Source organism: Nelumbo nucifera, chromosome 4, assembly GCF_055504915.1.
Source record: "Nelumbo nucifera cultivar China Antique chromosome 4, China Antique-T2T, whole genome shotgun sequence".
Taxonomy (NCBI): Eukaryota; Viridiplantae; Streptophyta; class Magnoliopsida; order Proteales; family Nelumbonaceae; genus Nelumbo; species Nelumbo nucifera.
In genome coordinates this window covers 77,819,301-77,837,025 of record NC_142652.1, presented here as the reverse complement: position 1 = coordinate 77,837,025, position 17,725 = coordinate 77,819,301, and the positions used below count along the sequence as shown (strand labels likewise).

The 17,725-nt window shown below is 38.8% G+C and overlaps 1 protein-coding gene across 8 annotated transcripts in view; it reads right to left on the bottom strand.

Annotated features, from left to right (window-relative positions):
• LOC104605090 (protein FAR1-RELATED SEQUENCE 5-like) overlaps positions 1–17,725 on the bottom strand; it is a 68,115-nt gene that overhangs the window by 12,581 nt on the left and 37,809 nt on the right. For 2 of the 8 annotated variants that reach the window (XR_016085267.1, XR_002023108.2), the window contains exon 5: positions 68–422. The gene's annotated coding sequence lies outside the window, so the exon portion shown is untranslated. Of the gene's footprint in view, positions 1–67; positions 611–640; positions 2,226–17,725 lie in introns of those variants that run through there. The other 6 variants (XR_016085265.1, XR_016085268.1, XR_016085269.1 and 3 more) reach the window with 4 other exon arrangements.

Genomic DNA, 17,725 nt, shown 5'->3' with positions numbered 1-17,725 from the left:
CAGCTAGAATGTAATATTTTAAACAAATGGTAAGATTAGGAATATGATGTTATTATTTGTATAATTTTAAACCGAAATATTATGTCTTGAAATTCTAGAAAGTTACTTATGACTTTTTTTGGAAAAATATAGCTCGTACACGAGAGAGAGAGAGAGAGAGAGAGAGAGAGAATGTACATATGGGCCTGAAGAAACAAAAAAGCAAGGGCCAAGCAATTAATTAGTCATTGTATTTGATCTGTACAAAATATCCCTTCCCATACCTAATTTTGCTAACCCAACTGCTGCTTGATTTAAGTCATGGGGGATCCATCTGAAGCTCCAATTCAACTGAGAGGAAACCTCTTGAATCTAGAATTACCTTCAACTGCCAAGGATTTAATGAGTCTATTGGCAATCCTTAGACCATCAAGAATGGACCACTATAAGTCATCAATGAGAAATTACCATTAGTTGAATTGATGTAAGCTTATTCATTTAGAGAAGTTAACCAACTCGATTGGAAATCACTTCAATTGCGAAGGAATCATAAAGAGAGACCAATTAGAAATCACCATTAACTGAGTAGAACCAAAGAGATTTCTAATTGAATATGAGCAATGAGAAACCACTGAAAGTGCAAAAGAATTTGAGAAAATCAGCATTGAGATATCTACATTAGTAGACCAAATATAAGCTTAGGCAATAAGAGGATCAAGAAATATGGAAGCAGTTAGAATCACATGAAATATAGGAGATTAATGGAACCAAAAAAACTGGTAGCCTATTGTTAAGCTTGTTTGCTAATAGTTTCTATTTGTGGAAATACATGAGAAATCACTTGATGCATCTGAAACAATCAGTAATGAAGTTTAGTCAATACATTTTGCAAAAAAAGAAACTTATAATTTTGATTCTTCTCTATTGTTCATTTTCTATGGGTGTAACCAAGGTTCAAAAAATCTTTATGTATCGGGCCATATCGGGAGCACCCTGATACGCCCCTACAGAGGGTGTATCGGGGTTTGACCGGTTCAGGGGGGTGGAGGAACCTTAAACTGGCCCCCTGAACCGGATTTGAAAAAAAAAACAAACAAAAAAAAAACAGTACCAATACTGCCCGATACGCCCCTACCGGCGTATCGATATTTAGAACCTTGGGTGTAACTAATAAACTTCACTAAAGTAAATAACTAGTTACAAACATGGTCAAGAGATATCAAAGAAAAGTGTGTTATGACTAAAGAGACAAGGAGATAGCTGATCAAAGTAAATAAATGAAAAGAGAAAGATTACTTGGAAAAAAATCAATGAGCAACTACCACCATTTTGTTCGATGGGAAGAATGAGAAATCACTTGAACTACAAAGGGATTGCAGAAAATCACTAATGCAATATCGCATTTAGCTAAGCAGTAGAAATGAGAAAATAACTACACTACTTCAGGCATGTGAAGTAATCATTAATCAAGCAAACAGTAGTTACAAAGATAGGTCATGTTGGAAGGAGTACCAGAAAACCAGCTATAAGAAATTACCATTGGCTAAATAGTTATAAGCTTATCCAATAAGAAAAGATAAGCGCCTGTGATATTGTAGTTTTGTAGAAGCAAGGTGACATCATCTTAAGTGCAAAGAAATTTGAGAAAATCAGCAATGAGAATTTACCATTAGTTGAATAGATTTAAGCCTAGGTAATAAGAGAAGCAAGAATCATGAAAGAAGAAATTGGCACAAGTCATGTTGAATGAAAAATCACCACAAGCCATTAACTCAAATGAATGTTAGAGATGGTTACAAACATGGGTCATGTGGGAATAGCACCCATAAGAAATTGGCAGATGTATTATGGATGCCCATCTATCTAGAAACCAAGAAATTAGTGATTGCTTCATAGAAGATATAGGATTACCTTTAACTTTTAGAAGTATTTTTAAAGTATGGCAGAATTTGGAGGAAAAAAATACAATGATAAGCTCATTAAAGAGGACCCAAGACATGCTAGTAGGGTCTTAAATTACTTAAACCAATCAACCTAGGTCACCACCATGTCGTATCAGGTCTTTTTTTTTTTTTTTGGTAGAAAATGATTCATTAAGGAACAACACAACAAACACCTATTCAAAGACCAAATAGAAGAAAGAAACAAGCTAAAACTAAAACTAAGGCCCTTGCTCAACAGGGGCTGCGAAATGAGCATCAGAACTTAACAAAGCCATATCTTGAGCCACAGCATCAGACAACCACCTAGAAATAAGAAGAAAAACAGTCCCAAAAGAATAAGAAAACTGATTTAAAAAAAGGGAAAAAACAAAGGAGATAGTAGCAGAAAGAAGAAGAAGAAGAAGAGAGAAGAGTTCAGTTGTGAGAAGGGTGAGGAGAAGAGTTGTTTGTACGATCCCTCCTTCCCTAATCCTTTCACTTAAAAATTAATCACTAATTTTCAGCAATTACAAGTAAGCCCTTAATTGGGTGGCCAGCTAATTAAACAAAATAAAACTGATGTTAACAGGCCCATTAACAAAACAGAACAGAAGAATAAAGAAGAAATAACAACTGCGGGGTATGGGCCATTCGGCCCATCTTCTCTACGCTCCCCCTTAAGCTGATCATAGATGTCAATCATGCCCAGCTTGCCTGTATCATGTTGTAGCTTGGCCTTGGAGACTCCTTTGGTAAGAATGTCAGCTAATTGTTCTTCAGATGCAATGAAAGGTAGACAAACTTCTCCAGAAGCCACTCTTTCTTTGATGAAACGCCTGTCAACTCCAATGTGTTTAGTTCTATCGTGTTGCATAGGATTATGGGCAATGTTAATGGCAGCTTGATTGTCACAATACAGTATCAGTGGTCTATCATACTAAACACCTAATTCCTCCATCAGGGATCGAAACCAAAGTAACTCAGTAACTCCATGAGCCGTAGCTCTGTGCTCTGCCTCATCTGAAGATCTAGCAACCATAGATTGTTGCTTGCTTCTCCAAGAAACAATATTGCCTGCCACCATACTACAGTATCCCGAAGTTGACCTCCTATCATCAGTGTTGCCTGCCTAGTCAGCATCTATATAGGCCTCTAGTTTCATATGACCATGTTTAGCAAAAAGGATACCCTTCCCCAAAGTGCTCTTCAAGTAACATAAAATCCTCTCTGTTACTGCCATATGTGTATCTCTGGGAGCATACATGAACTGGCTAATGCAGCTAACAACATATGCAATGTTAGGGTGAGTCATACAAAGATAATAGCAGTTTCCCTAGTAACATTTGAAACACTCCCTTATCCTCCAAAAGTTGTCCATCAGAGGTAGAAAACTTGTGACTCATATCAATAGGTGTAGCCACTGGTCGTGCACCCGTTTTACCTGTTTCAGTGAGCAAGTCTAGCACATACTTGCGTTGAGAAATAAAGATTCCATCTTTAGACCGAGCCACTTCAATACCTAAGAAATACCTCAATTCCCCTAAGTCTTTGATCTCAAACTCTACGTGAAGGAAGGATTTAAGGTTATCAATCCCTGTCACATCAATGTCAGTCACTACAATGTCATCCACATAGACTATAAGATATACCACCAATGAACCTCTCCTCTTTACAAAGAGGGTATGGTCAGATGGAGCTTGTGCATAACCAAATTTAACAAGAGCAGCCCTAAACCTTTCAAACCGATCTTTAGGTGATTGTTTGATCCCATATAGAGACTTCTTCAGCTTACACACCTTACCCTCCATGTTTGTGCCATACATCCCTGGTGGGAGAGACATATAAACCTCTTCATGTAATTCTCCATTCAAGAAGGCATTTTTCACGTTTAGCTGATAGAGGGGCCAATCTGAATGAATTGCCAAAGATAGTAGGACCCTCATAGAGGTCATCTTCGCAACAGGGGCAAAAATCTCTAGGTAGTCAATCCCATAAGTCTATATATAGCCTTTTGCAACCAATCGAGCTTTGTATCTCTCAATAGAGACATCAACATAATATTTGATGGTATACACCCATTTACAGCCCACTGGCTCCTTTCCTTTAGGCAAATCAACCACTTCCCATGTGTCATTCTTGTACAGAGTCTGATACAGACCTAGGTATAGGGTTAGAAGCAACAGAGGAAAGAAAGGAATAATATGAAAGAGAAAGGTCATAGGAAAGATGCTTAGAAATGCAATATGCAGTACACTCCATTTACCTTTCCTTATGGCAATAGGGACATCAAGGTCTGGGAAGGGAGGTTGCAAGGGTGTGACCTTAATACCTGTTGTTTCTTTAGCAACTGAAAGTGTAGGAGGTTCATGTGGTGTAGAGGAAACAAACTGCTCACTTCTAGTCTTTTGCCATTGGTACCACCTATGAGTAGAAAGAGGACGAGGAGGCAATGGAGGAGGAACATGAATAGTGAAGGCATCCGGAGATGATTGTTCCCTCCTGGACTCAATCACTCAACAGAAAAAAACTCAAGTAAAGAAGACTCGATAGGAATGAGAAGGGAGAGTGCAAACAACTGTGACAAATACTCCCCTTGAGAACGATGCTCCCCCTGAGATGAACCATAGAAAGGAGTGGACTTAGCAAAAGTGACATCCATTGAGACATAACGAGTCCCACTACTAGGATCAAAACAACAATAACCCTTCTGTGTGGAGGCATAACAAAGAAAAATGCACTTATGGGACTTTGGTTCAAATTTATGTCTCTAGGTACTAGAAATGTGAACATAACAAGTGTAGCCAAAGACATGAAGGGAAAGAGAAAAAAAAATCCTTATCTGGATAAAGAAGATTAAAAGGAAACTTAAAGCCCAAAACTCTGGATGGCATATGATTGATTAGGTATGTTGTAGTGAGAACAACATCCCCCCAAAACTTTGTAGGAACATGTGAGGCAAACAAAATGCTTCTTACAACTTCAACTATGTGAATGTTCTTCCTTTCAGCTACTTCATTTTGTTCTAGAGTACGAACACAAGAGCTTTGGTGGATGACCCCAAAGTTAGTGAGATAAGAGGTTAGGTTTTTCTCAAAGTATTGTTTTGCATTATCAGACCTAAATATCTTAATTCTTGTATCAAATTAGGTAAGAACAAATTCATGAAATTGTCTTACAAGCTTGGGAACTTCGTCACGAGATCTCATAAAAATAACCAAGTATACTGAGAAAAATCGTCAATGAACAAGATAAAATATCGATAACCACCCATAGAAGGCAAGTGGTATGCCCCCCACACATCAGAGTGCACAATATGAAAAGGAAAAGTGGATCTCTTATTACTTATAGGATAAGTGCTTCTACAATGTTTTGATAACTCACATGACGCACAATGAAGACTAGACAAGTTAATTCCCTTAAACAACTTTGGAAATAAATGACTCGAATAAAAGGACCTGTGTTCTAATATAATTCAAGAAGAAAGAAGAAAGAAAAACAGCTAGACTATGAAGAGAAGAAGAGAAAGAGAAGAAGAAAGAAAGAAGGGGTTCGGTCTAATTGATATGCCGCCCCATTAGATCTTAGATATTATATAGATTAATCTCCTTACAAGAGTAGGAGTAGGAGTTACTCTAATACCCCTACTTAAATAGAACACAAACAAATAAAGATAAACATAAACTAGGATAAACAAAAGGCCAGCCAGCCCAACTAAAGAGAAAATAAAATAAATAAGTGTGGGGATGGAACCACACACACATTCAGACACTAGGAGCTACTATCTATCTCTACACTCCCCCTCAAGTTGGGAGTAGATATTTGTCATGCCCAACTTGCATAAATCTGCCTCCAACTTGATTTTTGTGACTGCTTTGGTGAAGAGATCAGCTAACTGCATGTCTGAGGCAATGCAAAGAAGGCACACTTCTTGAGATGCAACTCGCTCTCAGATAAAATGTCTATCCACCTCGATATGCTTAGTCCTGTCATGCTGTATTGGGTTGTGGGCAATATTAATTGCAGCTTGATTATCGCAATACAACATCAGAGGCATCTCATAATAAATTCCCAGCTCATTGAGCAAGGATTTTAGCCATAATACTTCTGCAACACCATTGGCCATGGATCTGTATTCATTGATAGGCCTGAACAAGGATTTGGATGATATCAAAACAAGAAAAAAGTGACTGAAAAAACAGGGGCTCAAAAAGGGAGGGAGGAGTGGTTTTGGATGATACCAAAATATGGGAAGGATAGAAAAGAAACGACTGTGGTAAAAGGAGACCAGAACAAGGATTTATGTCAACACAACTGTTCGAACACTAGCATGACAAACAGTCTCTTCCCTTAGAAGCCACAGTTGCAACGACTCTCAGAAGAGTAGAACAAGTACAACAATCAGAGGTAGTGTCTCAGTCGTTTGATCAATACAGTAGTAGACAGATTGGAAGAGGTAAGCATCACTGCCCCCACTTCCTCTATCCCCAGTGAGGTGAGAAGAACTGGCGAAGAAGGCGACAAGGAGGAATTTGGGGTCGATGGCTGAGTCGGAAGGGGGGATAAGGAGAGAAAGTGGAAAGTTTGCTACAGAAAAGAACTTGGAGTTGAACAAGATAGTCAACAGAGAGGTCACGATAGGAAAACCTCTCGGGCTATTATTTTGGGGAGGAGAGGGTTTTAACAAAAGAGCCTTCAAACAGTTTGAAAGGAGGATAGAAGAGAAGGCCAAAAAAGAGAAGAAAGTAAGAAAGTGAAAAAGCTGGAGCGAAGAAAGGGTAGAGGAGGATCAGGTTGTAGTCGAAGAATGAGGACGAAGGAGACCCAAATAGAGAAGGGGGTGGGGAAGGATGAAGCTGCCAAGTTGGAATGTCTGGGGGTTAAGGGAGAAGAATAGGAGAGTTCTAGTATACAACTTAATTAGGAAGCAGAAGCCTGAATGCCTCATGTAGTCCTCTTGCAGGAACCGAAGCTGGAGATTTTCAACGTAAGTGTGCTGAATAAGATTTGGGGGAAGGATGGGGGTGAGTGGGTGGAGCTGAAAGCGGATGGGTTGGCGGGAGGTAGTTTTTCTGTGGGATCCAGGTGTGTTCAAGAAGATTGGGGAGTGGGCTGGGAGATTCTTGGTATTAGTCTACTGGTCTTTGTGGAGGGAAAGGATCAGGAGGCTCTCTGAAGGAAAGGAATGGAGCATTGAAGAATGAAGAGTTGGTAGCATCAATTGGCAAACTCATCACAAGCTAGGTCATCTCCTTTCAAGAATTGAGCAAATCAGTCCTTCAGACTTTGCTAAGAATTTCTGGGATTTATTAGAGGTTCAAATTTGTAATGTAAATTAATTTAGTCTGAACTGAATTTTGATGTATGTTTGCTTTGATTTGTGGGGTGTTATCTAGACACCTGAACAACTTGTACCTACATTTTTAATAAATTCTTTTTATTTACTCTTCAAAAAATGGACAAGTTATATGCACGCTCTACAAAATGTATCTTTCTTGGCTACTCTCGGACACAAAAGGGATACAAGTGTTAAAATCCTACTTTTCAGCATTCCTTTGTGCGTTCTTCTTCATCTCCTGTGCTCCCACTTCAAGTTCCTATTGATGACCCCATTCCTCTTATTCCTGTTGTTTCCAAGTCTTCACCTCTATTGCAGGTTCCTACTAAGCGACCACTAATCAGGCAAGTGTATACACATCGACAGGTACCATCTCCTCCTCCAGTTTCTTCTCTGTCAATAGATCCAATAATCGTTCCTAACCCTGTGATGTCCTCTCCGTCAACAGTCTAACTATGTTTCTGTTTCTCATCTTTCTACTTCTCATCGTCAATTTGTTTCCCTTTGTCTATTGGTTCTATTCCTAAGGTTCAAAATTTCAATACGATACAAGGGTGTATCGGGAGCTGTCTGAAACACCAAATAAGGGGTGTTTTGGACTTTGAATTTTCAGGGGGTAGGCATGCTTAAAACCAACCCCCTGATGCAACTTTGAAACTAACAAAGTCTTAAAGTAGCAAAACACCTAATACGCCTGTTCATGCATATCAGGTGTATCAATACTTTAAAACATGTCTATTCCTAAGAATGTCTAGGAAGCTATTACCTTCCCAGAGCGGCGCTACACAATGGAAGAACTCTCTACACTTGCTCATAATCACACGTAGGAGCTCACCACTCTTCCTCATGGTAAGCATGTTGTAGGTTGTAAGTTGGTGTATATTGTCAAATACATTTTTTTATATCTTTTGAAGGGATACACAATGGGTGGTAGCCCATCCCCCAACCCAACCCATAATCCCCCCCAACCCAGTTGTAGGTGGGATTCAATCCAAAATCTCCGCTATGACCAACAAGAGACCTTACCAACCAGCTGATTGGCACCTTGCTATATAGCCAAATACTTACCAGTTTCCCTCTATAAAAAGGAGCTTGTTTCAAGGTTTCTTTCTCCCCCCATTCTCCCATTGTCTCTTAACTAGGATTTTGGGTTCTGCAGAGGGTTAAGGGATGAGGAGTCGATTTCTGCCTCGGAGCTCTTACTTTTACTTGATTCTGTTTGTTAGGACCCCCCCTAAACCAGATAGAAGAATTTGGTCTTTGACCTTGAGTGGCTCCTTTTGTTCTTCCTTCTTTAAGTCCCTATGCTCTACTCCTTCCCCTTTGTTGTTCCCAGTTAAAGAAGTTTGGTCAAGGCCAATTCCACCTAAAATTGCTAGTTTTTTGTTGGGAAGTGTATTACGGTAAAATTAATACTGTGGACAATGTACAAAAAAAGAGACCTTATTCATGCTTGTCCCCCAATTGGTGCATTTTATGTAAAGTGCAGAATGAGGACTGTTATCACCTACTGATTTTTTGCTCTTTTACAGTAAATATTTGGAATTGGGTTTTTATGCTGTTTGGGTACAAGTGGATCCTGCCTCCTGAAGTAAATATGCTTTTTGATCCATCTTGTTTTGGTTGACCAACAAAGAGAGTGAAAGTAATGTGGAAATGTATTAGGGCAGCCCTCTTATGGACCATTTGGGAGAAAAGAAATGCTACAATTTTCGAGGAGAGAAGCATTGCTGAAACAAAGGATTGTATACTGACGAGGGCAATCCTTTGGCTAAAAACTACTGATCTCTTTGCAGATTACTCTAGTGATGACCTTCGAAGGAGTTGGGTAGCAGTGGCCTCCACCTCATCCAAGAAAAATAGAACACAAGCAAGTTGGTTACCCCCTCTGGAAGGAGTTGTAAAGTTGAACTTTGATGGGAGCAGTTAAGGCAATCCAGGACCTTCGGGTATAGGAGGGATCTTGAGGAATAAGGATGGCAACATTCTGTACTTATTCTCAGGTCCAGTGGGTTATGGAGACTCTACAAGGGCTGAGATATTAGTTGTGGTACAAGGACTACAGATTTCCAACCAACTTGGACTGACTAAATTGATAGTTGAAGGAGACTCTAAGGTGATAGTGGGATGGATGTTAGACCCAGAAATTGTTGTTTGGGGATATAGGGACATCATCAAAAAAGTCAAATGGTTTACAAGAACCATGCCAGTTAGCTTTCAATGGGTTAGTAGATCGAAAAATACTTTGGCAAATTCTTTAGCTAAACAAGGGGTTCAAGGGATTCTTTGTTTTTGGCTATTTTGTAACTGTAATCCGAAAAGAGTTGGGTTTGGAACCACCTTTAAGGGAGGTAACACCTCATGCCTCCTCTTAGGATGCTTCATGCTTGTACTATTTATATCTCTATTTAATAAAATACCATTCGTTCATGAAAAAAAAAGAATAGAGTGCCTAAAGGCTAGGTTGATTGCCAAGGGGTACTCTCAGTTGTATGGAGTGGATTATATAGAGACATTCTCTCCTGTTGCTAAGATTGGCTCAATTCGTGTGTTGATATCCTTAGCAGCTATTTATGACTAGTCCTTGTTTCAACTTGACATTAAGAATGCCTTCATGCATGGTGATCTTAGTGAAGAAGTGTATATGGAGCAACCACCAGGGTTTGTTGCTCAGGGGGAGGATAGTAAGGTGTGTAGACTTAAGAAGAAAATTTACAAATTGAAACAATCTCTGCATGCTTGGTTTGGAAGATTTTAGTGAGGTAGTTAAGGATTTCAATATGAAGCAATGTTAGGTTGATCATTCTGTGTTTTAGCTAGGAAGTTTTTGTTGGTGGTTTATGTAGATGACATTGTCATTATAGGTAGTGACAAGTTGGGGATTGATAAATTGAAGGCTTTTCTGCATGATCACTTTCAAACAAAAGATCTTGGCAAATTGAAATACTTTCTGGGAATAAAAGTTGCAAGGCCGAAACATGGCATCAATTTATGTCAGAGAAAGTATGTGATTGACTTGATAGAAGAGACATGATTGTTGGGTGTTAAACCAGCTGAAACACCCATGGAGCCCAACATCAAACTAAGCACTGATGAGGGTGAAGAATTTGATGATCTTAGAAGGTACAGGAGGTTAGGAGTTCAAATCAGCTCCCCACAAGATAGGTTCCCACAACATCTCACAACACATCCCTGCTGTGTATTGGGAACATCTCCCGATGATAATACCAGAAATGATGAGGTATCATCGAGAGATGTTCCCAATACATGGCGGGGATGTGCTGTGGGCCGTTGTGGGAAACTATCTTGTGGGGGGCTGATTTCAACTCGGAGGTTAGTGGGTAAGTTAAATTATTTGACTATTACCTGGCCTAACATTTCCTCTACAGTGAGTGTAGTCAGCCAGTTTATGCAAAAGCCCCGAGTTCCCCATTGGGATGCAATACTGAGAATTGTACAATATTTGAAAGGAGCTCCAGGTCATGGATTATTATACAAATCAAGAGGAAATCTTGAAATAGAGGGTTATACAGATGCAGATTGGACAGGCTCATTGTCCAATAGAATGTCCACTATAGGGTACTATACTTTTCTTGGAGGAAATTTGGTAACATGAAAGAGCAAGAAACAAACAATGGTAGTGAGAAGCGATGTTGAAGCTAAATATAGAGCTATGGTACACACGGCTTGTGAGTTAGTGTGGTTAAAGAACCTCCTCCTGGAGATTGGGTATACACTCAACAATCCTATGAAGTTGTACTACGACAACCAAGCTACAATTCACATCGCATCTAATCTAGTCTTCCACGAGAGAACAAAACACATAGAAATTGACCATCACTTTATACGAGAAAAAGTGCTCGGTGGAGTGATAAATACAGTACATGTGAACACAAGGAGTCAATGGGCTGATTTGTTTACAAAAGGATTGAGTCAGGGAAAAGTGGATTATATATGTAACAAGCTAGGATTATATGACATATACTCACCTGCTTGAGGGGAAGTGTAGTCGATAGTCCAGGGGTATTTGAGTCATTTCATAGTGCTTTACTTAAAGGTCTTTTGTCTACTATATCTGAAGTTAAGTAGAGTGCCCCATACATAAAGAGGGGCACAAAGGTCATTGAACTTAATGTTACGAATATATATATGTATATACTAGTAAGTATGCACATGCTTTGCATGTGGCAGTTATAGATGATGATAAAGATAGTAATAATGTATCTAAAATTTTCCATAAAATTCATATTTTTTTTATATTTTTTGTTTTTATTACTAATCGAATGCAAATTGCAAAGTCCGAATCCGATCACATAAATACCTACTTGGTTCTCTTCTTTTTGTATCATTGATAGGCCTACCTACTTGGTTGGACTCTTCTTTTTGTAATATTTTATCTTCTTAGTGTATCTTTTTTTGTTCTGTTGGTTCAATTGGTTTAGTGTTTATGTTAGTCTTATTTATGTTTTAAGTTCTTGAGCTTATTATGGGCCTTAGTTATTGGGCCTAAACTTATTATTATTCCTTTTATGTCTAGGTGTCCCATCACTAATCAAGGGCATTCTAGTCCTTTCTTGTAACATTACATTGTGAATACTTATATAAGATTCTAGGGCCGGTTGAAGTGACTAAGCCGCCATTCTCAGATCTCCTTTCTTCTTCTTCTTCTTCTTCTTCTTCTTCTTCTTCTTCTTCTTCTTCTTCTTCTTCTTCTTCGGCTATTGTTCTCCAGCAAACATGGTATCAAAGCACTAATCGGTCTGACTGGTTACAGCCGCCTCTTTTCTCCACTTCTCTATTCCTTCCTTTTTTCTCTCTCCTATCTCGGCCACTGTGAAGAAACCCTAGGGCTGACTGTAGAACACAACAAGGTTTGTATCTAGGGTTTCTCTTGGTTGTAGGGCCCAAGGGGAGTTTGTTCCAGAAGCTGATGCCCTACTAGAAATCCTGCAGCAGGTAGTAGCCATTCGGCTGCTAAGAGAGATTTGTGTGGAACAGATCTAGGTGGAAGGACTGAGTTAGACAGTCCTAGTACAGATCGTAAGGGTGGTCACAATCTAGGTTCGACCACTAGAGGTGCCAAAGAGGTATTGCCCTCGGCTACAGCTACGACAACAGAAGTCAAAGCCCAGCCCAGAAGTGTTCAGTACAGTACAGGGGTGGATTGTTCTTGGTTTCAGAACTGTTACAGAGGTGCTTCAGACCTGTTATGGGGGGTTCTCAGACTTGTAACAACTTCGGTAAGTCTGGAATCGTGTTCTTTGTACTGAGATTTCAATTGTGATCACTATAAGAGGAAGGAAATGTCTTCAATATCAAGAGAAGTGTCTTCTAAGGATAATAGAACTGGTGGGAAGTCTTCTAATCTGGAAAACCCAAATCTGCACAGCTTGCAGATCACCAGTGTATTGTTGGACGAATATAACCTCAGAGAATGGTCTGTTTCAGCCATGCTTTTCATTACTTCCCGGGAACTTACGGGTTATTTAGATGGACAGAAGCAGGAACCTAAAGAGGGTGGTGTGGAGTACGCAATATGGCGTAAGGAAAATGCTATTGTTATGTCCTGGCTGCTTGCTTCGATGACTCTAAGAGTGGCCAGAACTATTCAACACTTTCCCACTGCTGCTAAGATTTGGGAGAAAGTGTCTAAAACTTATGGACAGAGAAAGGACAATGCAAGAATCTACAGGCTAAACCAAGACATTGCTGCATTGAGACAAGGAGATATGACAGTTGTAACTTATTTTGCAACCCTAGAAGGACTATGGGAAGAACTTGATCATCATCTTATTCTTGGTTGGGAGAATATAAGAGACAAGGAGAGGCATGATAAACAAATTGAAGAAGGTCGAGCCTTTAAGTTCTTGGTTGGCTTAAACCCAATGTATGAGAGCAAAAGGTCTCAATTTTGGGAAGGGATGAAATGCCAGATTTACACCATGTCTACTATCTAGTAAGGAATGAAGAGGTTAGGAGGAAAGAGATGCAAGTTGACACTCAAATATAGCCTGTTGAACATTCAGGCTACACCACGGATAACCATGGCATTTTGTAAAATGATTGAAACTCAATTCGACAAGAAGATTAAGCAATTCTGTTTAGACAATGCTGTTGAATATTTTGAAAGTTCCTTGAACCTGTTCATGGAGGATGCAGGAATGCTACACTAGTCATCTTATGCTAGTACCCCTCAACAGAATGGGGTTGCTGAGCGCAAAAATAGACACTTATTGGAGACAGCTCGAGCTTTACTATTTCAGCACAAGGTTCCCAAGCACTATTGGTCTCAAGCAGTCCTTACCGCATCATATCTGATAAATCGGATGCCATCTAAGGTGTTGGGTATGAAAACTCCTTTCTCTGTCCTTTGCCCTAATCTTCTAGACTTTCCTCTTCCACCTAGAGTTTTTGGCTGTGTATGTTTTATTCATGTAAAGGATCCAAAGAAGACCAAGTTGGATCCTAGGGCAATGAAAGGAATCTTTCTAGGGTACTCTCCTACACAAAAGGGTTACAAGTGTTATGATCCAATTACCAAGAAGAAATATGTCACAAAGGATGTGGTATTTTTTGAGTCTCAATCCTATTTTCATTCTTCCCAAAATCCTCTTCAGGGGGAGACTAGTGGGATGGAAGAGGATTCTTCTCCCTCTTTTTTGTGCCTCTTTCAGCCTCAGGCCTTCCATCTCCTCCTCCTGATCCTCCTAGTTGTAGCACCCCAGGTGAATCTAGTGAGGCTCCCATTGAACCTGTTACCACTCTTGATGCCGCGGATGTAACTGAGGATACTAATAAGCAACAAAAAGATATGAGAATCACCTACAACAGAAGGAAAAAAGACCCTCCAACTCATGGAAGCAACCAATTGGACTCGGATCAATCTGTCTCAACAACTCCAAGTAATCTTATCACTCATACTTCTGATTTGGATCTCCCTATTGCTCTTCGTAAGCCTACCCGTTCTTGTACTATCCGACACCCCATTGCTGAATATGTTTCTTATTCACGTTTATCTCCTCATTATTATTCCTTTGTGTCTGCTCTCTCTTTCATGCATGTCCCTACTAGGTACTCAGAGGCAGTGTCTGACCCAAGATGGAGAGAGGCTATGAATGAAGAAATGAAAGTCAGGACTTGGGAATTAGTGGATCTACTAGAAGGGAAGAGCATTGTGGGATGCAAGTGGGTGTTCACTGTGAAGCATAGGGAGGACGGGTCCATTGAAAGATACAAGGCCAGACTAATGCCGAAGGGGTTTACTCAAAAGGAAGGGATTGACTACAAAGAGACTTTTGCTCCAGTTGCAAAGCTCAACACAATCCGGGTTCTATTGTCATTAGCTGCAAACTTCTCATGGGAGCTATATTAGTTGGATGTGAAGAACGCTTTCCTAAATGGCGATCTACATGAAGAGGTATTCATGAATCCTCCACCAGGTTATAGTTTTGATGGGAAAGTGTGTAGGCTGAGGAAAGCATTATATGGTCTTAAGCAGTCCCCTTGAACTTGGTTTGAGAAGCTCTGTAGGGTCATGAAGAAAGTGGGATACACTCAAAGTGGTGCAGATCATACTTTGTTCATAAGGAAACAAGATAGCAGACTTACGACACTCATCGTCTATGTGGATGATATGGTGATTACAGGGAATGATCTAGAAGAGATACAACGATTGAAGGAGTTCTTGGCATCTGAGTTTGAGATCAAAGACTTGGGCCATCTGAGATACTTCCTTGGAATTTAAGTTGCTAGGTCACAAGAGGGCATTTATATATGTCAACGGAAGTACATCCTTGATCTTCTAGAGGAGACAGGTATTATGGGGAGTAGACCAGCAAATACTCCAATAGAACAGAATCATTGTCTACAGGAATTAGTTGGAGAGGACTACCCTGATAAAGAGGGATACCAAAAACTGGTAGGGAAATTGATATATCTGTCTCACTCGACCAGATATTGCTTATGTCGTACATGTTGTCAGCCAGTTCATGCACTCTCTAAAGATTGAAATTGAAGCGTATACTGATGCAGATTGGGCTGGTTCTGTTGGAGACAGGAAGTCTACTTCTGGGTATTGCACGTTCATTGGAGGGAATTTGGTTACATGGCGAAGTAAAAACCAGAATGTGGTTGCTCGATCAAGTGCAAAGGCTGAATATCGAGCTATGGCTCATGGTGTTGCTGAATTGTTGTGGCTTAGGACCCTTCTTGGTGAGCTCGGGATAAGGGTCGAGTGTCCTCTTAGGTTGTATTGTAACAATAAGGCTGCCATCAACATTGCAAATAACCCAGTGCAACATGATAGGACGAAGCATATTGAGATTGACCGACACTTCGTTAGAGAAAGGATAGTCTCAGGGGAACTCTGCATTCCTTATACTCCTTCTGAGATGTAGATTGCAGATGTGCTAACAAAAGGACTAGCTTCAATGAAATTCTTAGACTTACTTGGCAAGCTAAACATGACTGACATCCATGCTTAGCTTGAGGGGGAGTGTTGGTTCAATTGGTTTGGTGTTTATGTTAGTCTTATTTTCTTGAGCTTATTATGGGCCTTAGTTATTGGGCCTAAACTTGTTTTTATTCCTTTTATGTCTAAGTGTCCCATCACTAATCAGGGGCATTCTAGTCCTTTCTTGTAACATTACATTGTGAATACTTATATAAGATTCTAGGGCCGACTGAAGTGACTAAGCCGCCATTCTCAGATCTCCTTTTTTCTTCTTCTTCTTCTTCTTCTTCTTCTTCTTCTTCTTCTTCTTCTTCGGCTGTTGTTCTCTAGCAAACATGTTCATTTATCAAAAAAAATGAAAGATTTAAAGAGAGAGAATTCAATGAGGTGAAAAGTAATAATTCAAATTACATTTTAAACCTCACAACTAAATAAGAATTAAATTAAAAAAAAATGGGTATTTTAGTCAAAAGAAAGTTTTACAATCTTATTTGTATTCTTAATAGTAGTGTAAATATAAATTATAGATGTGTTCAATTTTTCTATAATTCTTTTTGTTTCTATGTGTGTAAAAATAATTCTGTTATGTACACTTATTTTTTGTTTAATATGATAAATATATGTTATTATACATGTTCCCAATGTTTTTTCTGTAAAATTTATGTTTTTTTTTCAATTTTATGTTTTTATATTTTATTAATTTTTATTATTTAATTATGACATAAAGGTTGACACATTTGACCCATAAGTTGAACTATTGATCTTTGCCAAACCAGAAAATAATTTCGTTTTGGTTAGTTTTGATTATGTATTTCATTTTCATCATCATTAAAAATAATTATTGTTTATTACACTTTTTTCAATTTGATTAATAAAAATATCATAAATGTGTCTAATTTTTTATACATTTTTGTAATTTTCTATATTTATTTCTATTTAAAAATTTTATTATTTGACTATGACTTCATAGCTTGATCAATTTGATACTAATGGTTGAATTGCTTACTTGGATAAAGAATGGTTTTGTTTTTGAATAAGTTTTAAAATATATAGGTTTATATTGTTAAAATTATTGGGCATAGATCTAATTAGTAGCATTTATTAGTGAAAAAAATAACTTAAATATAGGATTTAATAAGAGAGAATGGGAGTTAATACCTTAAACATAAGACTTAATGAGAGGGGATTAAATGAGATGAAAATCATTAATTGAAATTACATTTTCAATCCTCATAATCAAAAATGGACTAAATACACTATGGCCATTTTAGTCAAGAAAAGTTCCACACCCCCATTCGTACTTTTTATAATAGTATAATATATATTATGGTCGGCTGAGAGATTTTCTCTAAGCGAGACCATTCAAACCATCCCTTCCTCTTCTCTCTTTCAACAACCTCCGAATCCCCTTCGTTAATCAATCTATCAATTCCCAGTTCTTTAGCCTTCTCTACCCCATAAAATGCTGTCAAGAGTTCTGCTTTCACTGAATTACCTTGCTCAATTGGGCTTGAAAATAAGGCATGCATGTTGCTTCCCTCATCCCTAATAACCCATCAATACCTGAGAGACCTAGGTTACCCATACTACTACCATCAAAGTTCAGCTTCTTCCAACCAACCATTGGGGGAGACTATACCTCTAGAGGTTTTTGTTTCCTAGAGGATGAGCTCACAACTGCCCCCCAATTCTAAAAGTATCCTCCACTCCAAAGATTGAAAAAAGTTTCAAGGTTCTTACCCAATAAGCAACTTTAAGAGTAATACAATCAATTAGCACCTCCAAGTTTCTCTCCTTTTCCTTGAAGATTCTTGCGTTTCTTTCGTCCCACACTATCCAACAAACCATTGCCCTTGTATATCTCCACAAAATCCTACCTCTTTTTTTCATGCTACTTAAAGTAGAGGGGCTAAATAGTGTTAACAAGAAAGAAAGATAAAATTACATAACTACCCTCCATCTTCTCTACACTTCCCCTCAAACTGATGTTGGGGGATATGCATCAGTTTGTCTATATGAAAATTATGTTGAGATTTG